Here is a 12830-nt window from a genome sequence, read left to right on the forward strand (position 1 = left end):
AAAGTGAGTATCGCTAACTGAAAGCTCTCTGCTGTATCCCCAGTGGCGCAATTGGTTAGCGCACGGTACTTATAAGGCAGTAGCCGTGAGCAATGCCGGGGTTGTGAGTTCGAGCCTCACCTGGGGCATACTTTTATTTCGTAGCAGCTGACTCTGAAAGCATCGGGACGCGAGAGTTGAGATGTATCACCTGCTTGAGACACATAAGTGTGCGTGCATTATAGTCACCGATCGCGTGTTCCTCGGTAGTATAGTGGTTAGTATCCCCGCCTGTCACGCGGGAGACCGGGGTTCGATTCCCCGCCGGGGAGGTGCGATTTTTATATCTTGAAAGTTGCACGCGTGGCCCGAAAGGACATTAACGTTGCGATCAAGGAATGTAGTTACTGCAAAATCGTAAGAAAGTCTGCGTCTTAGGAAGTGTTTCTCGCATTCTTCACACGACGTCGTCGTTTCACGACTTACAGGGGTTGCTGTTGACGCTGAACCAGCTCACCCCAGGCTTAATGATCGAGCCCGAGGCACCCAAGAAAAAGAATAATTTTAGCAGAGCGTGGTTTCGATCCACGGACCTCTGGGTTATGGGCCCAGCACGCTTCCACTGCGCCACTCTGCTGCGTGGAGCCGTCCGCGCTCTTCGGTGCGTGACATGGGACACTTGGAAAGCGTTGTCTGCGTCGGTTTCCCGCACCTACCGTTTAATTAAGTGCGTAACATCTCTCAGCTTGACTTGTCTCGACTTTGCTCGACTGACGCTGCGCTGACGCTTGCACGAAGCGATATTTACCGCAATCGTCTCGAGATGCAGCTGCGAGATGCTCAGGATTAACATTGCACTCCACGAAGGTGGAGACATTCGAATCCACTGCCTAGCTACGCGCCCGCAACTAACAAAATGCCGACCCTGCCAGGATTCGAACCTGGAATCTTCTGATCCGTAGTCAGACGCGTTATCCGTTGCGCCACAGGGCCACTGTTTGCGTTTTCTATCACGAGGCGGGTGCACATCGCAAAGCAACGTGTTCTCCGTGGCTCGGCAACTGCATGTCGTCCACTGGCAACGGCGCCGCGGCCACTCTGGTCTTGCGCACTCTGCAGGGAGCTGCCAAGGAAGGCATCTCTCCTCCAGCTGCTCGGCCACGGTGCGCCTGCACGGCTTAGAGCTTGCCACACATCTGCCCTCGCTGTTGGACAGGTAGCAGAAGGCAAGGCGCGCGTTTTTCTGCATTTTTTTCGGCGAGGACAAGCGGTTGATATGCTTGTAAGTGTAGCATATGAAGCAAGAATCGAATGAGGCATTCGTAGACAGGTGCTAAATTCGCAGTATGGCCGCAGGTGACGATCTTATGACGGGTGTGCAGCCACAACAGGTTGGCAGCAAAGTGAGTATCGCTAACTGAAAGCTCTCTGCTGTATCCCCAGTGGCGCAATTGGTTAGCGCACGGTACTTATAAGGCAGTAGCCGTGAGCAATGCCGGGGTTGTGAGTTCGAGCCTCACCTGGGGCATACTTTTATTTCGTAGCAGCTGACTCTGAAAGCATCGGGACGCGAGAGTTGAGATGTATCACCTGCTTGAGACACATAAGTGTGCGTGCATTATAATCACCGATCGCGTGTTCCTCGGTAGTATAGTGGTTAGTATCCCCGCCTGTCACGCGGGAGACCGGGGTTCGATTCCCCGCCGGGGAGGTGCGATTTTTATATCTTGAAAGTTGCACGCGTGGCCCGAAAGGACATTAACGTTGCGATCAAGGAATGTAGTTACTGCAAAATCGTAAGAAAGTCTGCGTCTTAGGAAGTGTTTCTCGCATTCTTCACACGACGTCGTCGTTTCACGACTTACAGGGGTTGCTGTTGACGCTGAATCAGCTCACCCCAGGCTTAATGATCGAGCTCGAGGCACCCAAGAAAAAGAATAATTTTAGCAGAGCGTGGTTTCGATCCACGGACCTCTGCCTCTGGGTTATGGGCCCAGCACGCTTCCACTGCGCCACTCTGCTGCGTGGAGCCGTCCGCGCTCTTCGGTGCGTGACATGGGACACTTGGAAAGCGTTGTCTGCGTCGGTTTCCCGCGCCTACCGTTTAATTAAGTGCGTAACATCTCTCGTAAGAAAGTCTGCGTCTTAGGAAGTGTTTCTCGCATTCTTCACACGACGTCGTCGTTTCACGACTTACAGGGGTTGCTGTTGACGCTGAATCAGCTCACCCCAGGCTTAATGATCGAGCTCGAGGCACCCAAGAAAAAGAATAATTTTAGCAGAGCGTGGTTTCGATCCACGGACCTCTGCCTCTGGGTTATGGGCCCAGCACGCTTCCACTGCGCCACTCTGCTGCGTGGAGCCGTCCGCGCTCTTCGGTGCGTGACATGGGACACTTGGAAAGCGTTGTCTGCGTCGGTTTCCCGCGCCTACCGTTTAATTAAGTGCGTAACATCTCTCAGCTTGACTTGTCTCGACTTTGCTCGACTGACGCTACGCTGACGCTTGCACGAAGCGATATTTACCGCAATCGTCTCGAGATGCAGCTGCGAGATGCTCAGGATTAACATTGCACTCCACGAAGGTGGAGACATTCGAATCCACTGCCTAGCTACGCGCCCGCAACTAACAAAATGCCGACCCTGCCAGGATTCGAACCTGGAATCTTCTGATCCGTAGTCAGACGCGTTATCCGTTGCGCCACAGGGCCACTGTTTGCGTTTTCTATCACGAGGCGGGTGCACATCGCAAAGCAACGTGTTCTCCGTGGCTCGGCAACTGCATGTCGTCCACTGACAACGGCGGCGCGGCCACTCTGGTCTTGCGCACTCTGCAGGGAGCTGCCAAGGAAGGCACCTCTCCTCCAGCTGCTCGGCCACGGTGCGCCTGCACGGCTTAGAGCTTGCCACACATCTGCCCTCGCTGTTGGACAGGTAGCAGAAGGCAAGGCGCGCGTTTTTCTGCATTTTTTTCGGCGAGGACAAGCGGTTGATATGCTTGTAAGTGTAGCATATGAAGCAAGAATCGAATGAGGCATTCGTAGACAGGTGCTAAATTCGCAGTATGGCCGCAGGTGACGATCTTATGACGGGTGTGCAGCCACAACAGGTTGGCAGCAAAGTGAGTATCGCTAACTGAAAGCTCTCTGCGGTATCCCCAGTGGCGCAATTGGTTAGCGCACGGTACTTATAAGGCAGTAGCCGTGAGCAATGCCGGGGTTGTGAGTTCGAGCCTCACCTGGGGCATACTTTTATTTCGTAGCAGCTGACTCTGAAAGCATCGGGACGCGAGAGTTGAGATGTATCACCTGCTTGAGAAGCATAAGTGTGCGTGCATTATAGTCACCGATCGCGTGTTCCTCGGTAGTATAGTGGTTAGTATCCCCGCCTGTCACGCGGGAGACCGGGGTTCGATTCCCCGCTGGGGAGGTGCGATTTTTATATCTTGAAAGTTGCACGCGTGGCCCGAAAGGACATTAACGTTGCGATCAAGGAATGTAGTTACTGCAAAATCGTAAGAAAGTCTGCGTCTTAGGAAGTGTTTCTCGCATTCTTCACACGACGTCGTCGTTTCACGACTTACAGGGGTTGCTGTTGACGCTGAATCAGCTCACCCCAGGCTTAATGATCGAGCTCGAGGCACCCAAGAAAAAGAATAATTTTAGCAGAGCGTGGTTTCGATCCACGGACCTCTGGGTTATGGGCCCAGCACGCTTCCACTGCGCCACTCTGCTGCGTGGAGCCGTCCGCGCTCTTCGGTGCGTGACATGGGACACTTGGAAAGCGTTGTCTGCGTCGGTTTCCCGCGCCTACCGTTTAATTAAGTGCGTAACATCTCTCAGCTTGACTCGTCTCGACTTTGCTCGACTGACGCTGCGCTGACGCTTGCACGAAGCGATATTTACCGCAATCGTCTCGAGATGCAGCTGCGAGATGCTCAGGATTAACATTGCACTCCACGAAGGTGGAGACATTCGAATCCACTGCCTAGCTACGCGCCCGCAACTAACAAAATGCCGACCCTGCCAGGATTCGAACCTGGAATCTTCTGATCCGTAGTTTTTTTTTTTTTTTTTTTTTTTTTTTTTTTTTTTTTTGCAGACGCTCTATCCACCTTTTTTGTTTTTCGACGCTTGCCACTTTTTTTTTTTTTATTTTTTCCTGGACCTCTTCCACTTCAGGCGTTGGCCCCTATCATCCATATCACCCCCAAAATCCTATCTAACCTAAAAAAAAAAAAAAAAAAAAAAAAAAACTGTTGCCACCGCCACTTTCACCCTAACTTAACCTACTTTTTTATTTATTTTTTCATTATTTTTTTTAAATAATATATAAAGGAACTGAATAAATCTTCTTGCCGTGACAATCTGTCTAATACCCGTGAAACAAAAGAACACGAAATCAATCAAGCACTTCTGATTTGTTGTATGTTACGGCTTCTGGCAAAATGAGTTTTCCTGAGGCACTTTCACCTGCTGTACTATAAAAATAAATAAATAAATGCCAACTTAATTATAATGAAGCACAAGTAGTATCAACTCGCTGTAGTGTTGTGCACAAAAAAAAGAAAAAAAAATTACTGCTTCATTATGGCAAAGTGTGAAGTAAGAAATTTTGAAACAAAGCTTTGTATTTCCGACTCGTTTTAAGGTTGTGGTGCTCTTCCATTATATACTGTATGTACTCGTCTATACTCGCATGTGTATTCGTAACCGCAAAATATGCAAACTGGCCGATAATCCAAGCGTAGCTATTGTGCTTTGTTGCAGGAAAGAAATGCCAGTCTGGTTGAAGTACATCTTTGAGTGTTATAGCAGAGTCTGTGGTTCTAGTAATTATTGCGAGTTTTTTTCTAGTCCAGTTCCATATGTGGTATTGGTCGCGGCAGATGAGAATGTGTGCCAAGGTATCTACAGTATGGCAATGATCGCAGTACGGACTCTGCTTCATTTTGATATTGTGCAACTTTTCACCTGTGGGGACCTTCTCGTTCACAATGTCATACCACGTGGACACTACTTTGGAGTGGAGGATGGGATTGTTAATGTTTTTCCAGACGTTACTCCAGTTGACCGCTGGATATTTCGCTTCAATTGGGTTTTGCCTATGGTGTCTCGTGAGGTGGTAATAGGTCCTTTTGGTGTTAATCAGCTGTGAAGTTTCTTGAATATAGCTCATTTCCAGGTAATAAGTCCGGACGTGATCGAGTTGAGCGCTGATGCGACCAACATCGACTGGGGCCTTTTTGCTCGTTGGGGCTAACCTGTTGAATAACGTTTTCGTAATTGTCGGATGGGGTGACTGCAGTATTTTGCGGATTCGGTCCATATATACGGCAGTGCATTGGTTCTTGATGTCTTTGACGCCCAAACCACCAGCGGCGCGGGTTAACACTATGGTTGGCATGGTGACTTTAAAGATGTTTCCGCTCCATATGAACCAATACGCTGCAGCTAAAAGCTTTTGCGCTGTATCCTTGGGTACTGGTAACACTGCTGCGATGTGATATATTTTGCTTAGCGCATAGCTGTTAATCAATAGAGCTCTCTGTATCCGATTGAGCGTTCTAGTTTTGTGTTCACGGAGAGTAGTCCTGAATATATGTAGTTTATGGTCCCAGTTGGCTAATGTCATCTCTCTTGGGTTGGCCATTAGAATCATACCTAAGTGGTTCGTCTTCTCTGTTCTTTGTAGCCATGTTCTTTGAATGGTCTCCATATGGGGTCCGACAGGTAAAATTTTCGATTTTTGTTCATTGAGTTTGGCTCCGGAAGAAGTGGCGTAAGCGTGGATTATTTGTTGAACGACTTCCATTTCTGAGTGCGTGTTAACTACTACACTGACGTCATCAGCATAAGCGTGACACACGGTTTTTGTACCCAACACCTGTAGACCCTGTAACCTGTGATGCAGGTTTAACAGTAACGGTTCTACGGCGATTGCGTATAGTGCCATAGAAAGGGGGCAGCCTTGTCTCACTGATTGCTTGATCGGGACGGGTGAACTTAGCTGACCATTAATTTTGATTCGAGAGGAAGTACCGACTATGCATTTGCGTATGATCTGAATAAAATGAGCACTGAATCCCATCCGTTGCATTACGGTTAGTAGAAAGTGGTGGTTGATGCGGTCAAAAGCCTTATCGAAGTCTAAAAACATGAGACCAACATTGCATTTGCATAGCCACGACAAATATATTATGTCTCTATATTCACATAATGCATTCGACATTGATCTCCCTGGGACAGCACTCATTTGATAAGGGCCGAGTACTTTCGGCAGTACCGTCTTCAGTCTACAGTTTATGAGTCGGGTGAAGATTTTATAGTCGGAATTGAGGAGTGTTAGTGGTCGAAAATCCTTCAGCGTAGCGCTACGTGGTTTTTTGGGGATCAGTACAATCATTCCTTCGGTAAACTGAGATGGCATCTGCACGTCTCCCAATAATTCATTGCATATTTTGGTGAATTCCGGTCCTATGATGTGCCAAAAACAAGCATAAAATTCTATGGGTAGGCCATCTAAACCAGCAGATTTCTTTGTAGGCGAGTCTTTGATTATGGCACATACTTCTTCCTCAGTTATGTGGGCTACAAGGTCGGCGTTGTCAGTCGGATGGACCGTGGATTGAATGTTGGATAAAAGCGGCTCACTTGCCGTCGCGTCAGTCGCCGATGCGGAATAAAAATCTGTATAATGTTGCACCACGTAGTTTTTAACTGTGACTTGTTGATCGTATTCGTTCCCCTGTTCATCACTGAGAGTTGGGATTAACTTTTGTTTACCTCTCTTGGCTTCCCGTATCACGTGATATACGGACGTATTCTCCTGCGTCAGTTCAATCGGAGGACGCGATCGAACTTTTTTCCCCTCTAGTGATTGTCGTACCAACGCCGTTATTCTTGCTTTAGTGCGTTTTATTCTAGAGCTGTTTGCTACTAATCCCATGGGGTCATCATATAGTTCGCGGAGGCAAAGAAAGTGATACTCCAAGGTGCGTTTTCGCCAGTACGCTTTCATGCGACCATATCGTGCGATGCATTTTTTTATCTGCGGTTTCGCAGACTGTAGCCACCACATGATGCGTGTTGGATATCTGGATTGCGTCCGAAGACAACGCTGCCATGTATCATGAATCTCCTGTTTCAGTACTGCGTCCTCCAAAAGTGACACGTTTAGCTGCCATACGCCCCTTCCCAGGAATGTTTTTTGTTTAGTATGCTTCGCGGTTATATGAAATGCGCAGTGATCCGAAAAGTTAAGAGGCCAAATTTCACAGTCAGTTACATTATGGATAAAACCTTTCGTTACATACAGCCTGTCTAGTCTGCTTGCCGAAGTACTGGATACGTACGTGTATCCTCGGGTGTGCGGGCGAAGGTGGCACCAAGCATCTATCATATCTAGCCCGTTAATTAACAGTAACAGCTCCTCACAAAAGTTGAAGTTGGGGATTTGATCTTCTGGACGCAATACACAGTTAAAATCTCCACCCAAAATGATGTGCAGTCGAGGATCCGTTAGTAATGGAACAATTTCGTCCCGGAACAGGTTGCCCCTTGCTCGTTTTCCGCTGGATCCAGAGGGAGCATATATATTAACAAGAAGCAGATCATATATTTGTGCAGTTATGCCTCGTCCAGATTCAAGTATTGCTTTTGCTGTACATGGTATGCCGTGTTTGAACAGTATTCCTGTTCCACATTCATTGCCTATGTTTAAGACCGCCTCATATCCGTACACATCCGCTATTTTGGTCGTAACTACCTCTTGTAACATCGCTATGTCAATGTCGGCGGCATATAAGTAGTCCTTCACAGATCGTAACTTTACGTCCGAAACTATTCTGTTTACATTGAGCGTGGCGATTTTATACGCCTGCGTCATTCGGTAGTCCAACTAAGCGCATTCAGTGTCGTCAGACCATGCTGTCCCCGTATCAGGTCCACAGCGGTCAACAGTGTCCATTGGTTCTTCAATTGGAGGGGCGAGGTTCATCTGTACGTCCTCATTCGGGTTGGGAATGTCCGGTTTTCCGATGTCTACCACGCCTTGCTTTCCGCTTCGATCTGTTTTAAGAATTTTTTTGGTACGGGAGAGTTTTTTCTCCAGTGCTTGAATCTCTTCAGGGCTCTGTTTTCGTGTTTGCCGTTTAGGTTTCACCGGCTGCTGTCTGATGTTGTCTTCCTCAGCATTCTTCAAATCTTCTAAGCGGGTGGTGTTTCGAGCTAAATTGTCGACCGTGCTCTTGGTGGATGATGGTGTCAATAGAGCAATCGGTTCACTATGAGGTTGCTCATTCCGGGATGGTTCTTGCATGTCATTCTCAACAGCGGAGGAATCGGATAATTTGCTGTGGCTCCCAATATCTTTCGGTGGCTGTTGTGTTGAAACCGTTACAGCTGTCACGATTTCCTTAGGTTCGGGTGGTCTAGCTTCTGTTGTGTCAGTGGTGGCAATCTGGGCTTCTTCTCGGGTTGGATGGTTCTCCAAATTCACATCAGGGCTTGGGGTGAAGACTTGGCCGCGGGCAGCCGTAGCGTAAGTCGCTGGCAGCGCAGTCATAGCCGGCGGTCGCGACGCCTCGCCAGCCGGGAGCTGCGCCACTCGCCGCTGTAAACACTCCGCGCGGACGTGGCCGGGAGAGTTGCACGCCGCGCACGTCCTCGGCTGGCCGTCGTATATAACGATACCTCGGTATCCACAGACGCTGATGTATGACGGTACATGTTTGTGCAAATCGACCTTTAATTGCCTCACTCCGTTGAGAACTTGGAATTTACGCGCGTTGGACCACCGTTCGGCAACATTGCTGAGAACTTTACCGTACGGCGCTATCACTGCGTTTATTTGTTCCGCCGGTACTTCGAATGGTAGTTCGAATATCCTGATAGTTCGTATTCCAAACCCTGCATGTGTTACGGTGACTTCGCCTACGTTTCCATCACAATGTTTAAATTTCATAATTCCTCCGCAAGACTCAACTATTTTGTCACATAAGTTAGCATTCCTCAATTTCACAAATACAACGCTGCTCACTATCGAAAGATGCATTCCAATCACATCCTCTGAATCAACTTTCACTTCGTATTCCAACCAATCTTCGATTTCGTGTAGTTTAGGTCGGGCGTAATTACGATCAAACGAGAATTTCAAAGTATCTTGTCTGTTCAAGTGGGCCATCACGGATTCATATTTCAAATTTCAATATGCGTAGAAGTTCTGCAACGATGCAAGAAGCACTGCGACTTACCACGCCGAAGCACAGCAGACCGCGGCGCACGAAACTCAGCTCACGTCCGCACGGCACGGCTGACGCGGCGAGACTGTAGTCAGACGCGTTATCCGTTGCGCCACAGGGCCACTGTTTGCGTTTTCTATCACGAGGCGGGTGCACATCGCAAAGCAACGTGTTCTCCGTGGCTCGGCAACTGCATGTCGTCCACTGACAACGGCGCCGCGGCCACTCTGGTCTTGCGCACTCTGCAGGGAGCTGCCAAGGAAGGCATCTCTCCTCCAGCTGCTCGGCCACGGTGCGCCTGCACGGCTTAGAGCTTGCCACACATCTGCCCTCGCTGTTGGACAGGTAGCAGAAGGCAAGGCGCGCGTTTTTCTGCATTTTTTTCGGCGAGGACAAGCGGTTGATATGCTTGTAAGTGTAGCATATGAAGCAAGAATCGAATGAGGCATTCGTAGACAGGTGCTAAATTCGCAGTATGGCCGCAGGTGACGATCTTATGACGGGTGTGCAGCCACAACAGGTTGGCAGCAAAGTGAGTATCGCTAACTGAAAGCTCTCTGCTGTAGCCCCAGTCAGTCGCGCTTGAGACACGGAGCTATTCGGACGTGCTGAGAGCGCTGTTAACCGGTGTGTTTACGAGTTGTGATATTTGTGTTGTTTCTACTTTCTGTTGGACGTGCAGTGATTGTTTTTCCGTTAATTGTGGTGAAGTTTCTCACCTTTTTCGCTGTAATTATTTAGCGGCCTCGACCGCTTGTAAATTTCTGCTATGGCCAGGTTATTTCCCAGGAAAAGTACCCTCCGTTTCGAATTTGAAAAGTCAACCCGTCACGTACAACCGACGTCACTGGAAATTCATGATTGGGTAGTGGACGTTATTGGTATCAATTCTGATCAGGTGCACACTGCGTATTACGACATGGAGCAGTATTGTTTTTTTGTCAAATTACTGAACCCTGTGTTGCTGGATAAGTTACTCATGAAGCATGGCGGGCGAGTTGAGTTCCGACATCGGGATAACTCTGTAAGTACCGTTACTGTTACTAATGCCGACGTAGAATATAAAAATGTACGTATTTTTAATCTGCCCCCAGAAGTTGAAAATTGTTATTTGAAAGATGTGTTAAGCAAGTATGGGGATGTCAAACAGATTCGAAATGAACGCTGGTCTAGCCAGCATCGCCTGCAGTGTTTCAGTGGTGTTCGGTCAGTAGATATGCATGTGAAGGTCAATATTCCTTCCCATATTATGGTTTGCGACTACAGGGTTCAAGTTACGTACTCTGGTCAAACTTTGACGTGTCACATCTGCAATGAGAGTGGCCACATGCGTCAAGATTGTCCCAAACGAGTTTTCGTTTTAAAAAATTCCTTACAGCAACGGAAACGGTTAACGCTCGCGGAGATTATTACTGATAATCAAGCGGCAGAAAGTGCTACAGCCGGTGGTGCATCTGCGTTGCATGAACCGGAAGTCGTGCGCATTGAGGAATTTCCAACCCTGCCTCGGAAAAGTGCGGACGAACCGACACTTGCGACCGGAGACACTGCTACCAACAAACGGCGTAGGACTTGTGACGGTAGTAGTTCTGAGGACGAAACCCACAGTACACCAGAATCAAAGAGACAAGACTCGCAGGAACGTAGATCTGATACTAAGTTCGTAAAAGGTCCCGTTCTCGTAGACGATTTTTCCTCTGGCATGTCACATAGTGACATTTCAGCTGCTGTCGCGGCGTCGCAGGGGACGGATGGTCGGCCCTCCGACCAACCACAGCACCAGGTTCCGGTAGACCGATCGACATGTGAACAGCAGGTCGCTGCAGGGGCTCACCACGGCGTAGACAGTTGTGATAGTACACAGACCACACCTCTCGATGAGGATGCCGGACGGCCAACGGCGGCGGCTCGCGACACGGAAACACAACAGGAATGTTGTCATAACACGGAACGCGAACATAAACAGCAGTCGGTGTCGGAAAATGTCAACAAACCACTTCATGTGGAGTTTGATGACAAACGTGTTGATAGCGAAAGTACTTCCGCAGCTGGTTTGCCGCCGGAGGACACGCCGCGAGTGATTCCGGCCGTAGTGTCCGGCCCGTCGTCGGCCGTTGACGTTCCCCATGACCCGCCCACGCCGCCGTCTGCCGAGATGGCTCATAGTGGGCGCCGCAGGAACAGAATCCAACCAAATGTGAACGTTATCCGAAAGAAAACTAAGAATAAAGATGCCGGGGGCAAACACAACGAGCATGACTTGGCTTTACAACCGGATACGCAAATGGAATGGCATGACGATCCGGCCGTTGGCGATGATTAATTTATCCCCCTTCCTGCATAGGTCTCAGTATGTCACAGGCTTATAAAATAACAACGTTAAATATTAACAAGATCCGATCTGACGTCAAGGTACGTGCTCTACAACAATATCTTTACGAGTCGGATACAGACGTCGCCCTTTTACAAGAGGTGGCCTTGCAGCACATAAACCTTACCGGTTTTGTTGCAATAATGAATTCTTCCCCGGAAACGAACGTGGGGACTGCCGTCTTAATTAGGGAAGGTATTCCAGTTGCCCACATTGAAAGATTAGAATCCGGTCGAGGACTGAGTGTCAATATTTTTGGCGTTACTGTTATTAATTTGTACGCGCCTTCCGGGAGTACTCGTAGAGCTGACAGAGCACGCTTTTATAAGGAAGATGTCATTTATTTACTGCGGAACAATCCTACGCAGCTGATCATTGGAGGTGATTTTAATTGTGTATTGTCCAGAAAAGATCAGACACCAAATTTTAATTATTCACCTGATTTAAACCGTCTTGTTTATGATCTTAAACTCAAAGATACCTGGGAAGCTCGGTACCCAACTTTAGTGAGGTACACACACATCGTTGGCAATTCCTGTAGCAGGATCGACAGGATTTATGTGTCTGATAATTTAGCAACTCACTTATTAAATGTAGAAACTATTCCTACCAGCTTCTCAGACCACAGTGGCGTGGTTGCGTGTATCAACTTACAACAACAACCCACGCGCTGGTTTAAAAATCAGTGGCATCTTGATCTTTCATTATTAACCGACTCAGATCTGGAGGAGGCCGTCAGGCGTGCTTGGGACCAGTGCCTCCGCACTATTCATGCCTTTCCTAGCATTATAGCATGGTGGACCTATAAAGCGAAGCCCAAACTGCGCAGGGTTCTTATGTCCTTTGGTATTGAACGGGCTACTGGAATTCGCAGGACAATGGAATTTTATTACTCCGTCTTAAGAGATTTGTATGACAGAGCGGATGCCACGGCTACTAGAATAGGGGAAATTCAGAGAATCAAAGCTAAATTACTCAGTCTGAAACGGGAGCAGTTAGAAGGACTAAAAGTTCGATCCAAAGTTAAATCAGTACGCGCAGACGAAACGGTGGCCTTGTATCACCTTGTCAAGCACGCGAAGAATAGAAGGAGGGCTTTCATTGATGAACTTAAACTCGAAGATGGCACGACGGTCACAAATCAACGCGATATCGTCAGAGAACTTTACAGCTACTTTGTCAGGACTTATACTTCAAACGCTCCCCATGCAGACAGCGCTTCTCAACTCCTTGAAGTTCT

At 48.3% G+C, this 12830-nt stretch overlaps 10 non-coding genes across 10 annotated transcripts; 6 read left to right on the forward strand and 4 right to left on the reverse strand.

The window, feature by feature from the left end:
* Nucleotides 1-36: 36 nt before the first annotated feature.
* On the forward strand, nt 37-128 carry Trnai-uau (transfer RNA isoleucine (anticodon UAU)). The gene is given in 2 exon segments: nt 37-74; nt 93-128. It is a non-coding gene; the product is annotated as a tRNA-Ile (tRNA).
* Nucleotides 129-239: 111 nt separating this feature from the next.
* On the forward strand, nt 240-311 carry Trnad-guc (transfer RNA aspartic acid (anticodon GUC)). Its single transcript has one exon. It is a non-coding gene; the product is annotated as a tRNA-Asp (tRNA).
* Nucleotides 312-544: 233 nt separating this feature from the next.
* On the reverse strand, nt 545-616 carry Trnam-cau (transfer RNA methionine (anticodon CAU)). The gene has a single exon. It is a non-coding gene; the product is annotated as a tRNA-Met (tRNA).
* A 283-nt stretch (nt 617-899) lies between these two features.
* Trnar-acg (transfer RNA arginine (anticodon ACG)) lies at nt 900-972 on the reverse strand. Its single transcript has one exon. It is a non-coding gene; the product is annotated as a tRNA-Arg (tRNA).
* A 443-nt stretch (nt 973-1415) lies between these two features.
* Trnai-uau (transfer RNA isoleucine (anticodon UAU)) lies at nt 1416-1507 on the forward strand. Its single transcript is given in 2 exon segments — nt 1416-1453; nt 1472-1507. It is a non-coding gene; the product is annotated as a tRNA-Ile (tRNA).
* Nucleotides 1508-1618: 111 nt separating this feature from the next.
* On the forward strand, nt 1619-1690 carry Trnad-guc (transfer RNA aspartic acid (anticodon GUC)). The gene has a single exon. It is a non-coding gene; the product is annotated as a tRNA-Asp (tRNA).
* Nucleotides 1691-2616: 926 nt separating this feature from the next.
* On the reverse strand, nt 2617-2689 carry Trnar-acg (transfer RNA arginine (anticodon ACG)). Its single transcript has one exon. It is a non-coding gene; the product is annotated as a tRNA-Arg (tRNA).
* Nucleotides 2690-3132: 443 nt separating this feature from the next.
* On the forward strand, nt 3133-3224 carry Trnai-uau (transfer RNA isoleucine (anticodon UAU)). Its single transcript is given in 2 exon segments — nt 3133-3170; nt 3189-3224. It is a non-coding gene; the product is annotated as a tRNA-Ile (tRNA).
* Nucleotides 3225-3335: 111 nt separating this feature from the next.
* On the forward strand, nt 3336-3407 carry Trnad-guc (transfer RNA aspartic acid (anticodon GUC)). Its single transcript has one exon. It is a non-coding gene; the product is annotated as a tRNA-Asp (tRNA).
* A 233-nt stretch (nt 3408-3640) lies between these two features.
* On the reverse strand, nt 3641-3712 carry Trnam-cau (transfer RNA methionine (anticodon CAU)). The gene has a single exon. It is a non-coding gene; the product is annotated as a tRNA-Met (tRNA).
* Between the last annotated feature and the right edge of the window lie 9118 nt (nt 3713-12830).

Source organism: Schistocerca nitens, chromosome 9, assembly GCF_023898315.1.
Source record: "Schistocerca nitens isolate TAMUIC-IGC-003100 chromosome 9, iqSchNite1.1, whole genome shotgun sequence".
Taxonomy (NCBI): Eukaryota; Metazoa; Arthropoda; class Insecta; order Orthoptera; family Acrididae; genus Schistocerca; species Schistocerca nitens.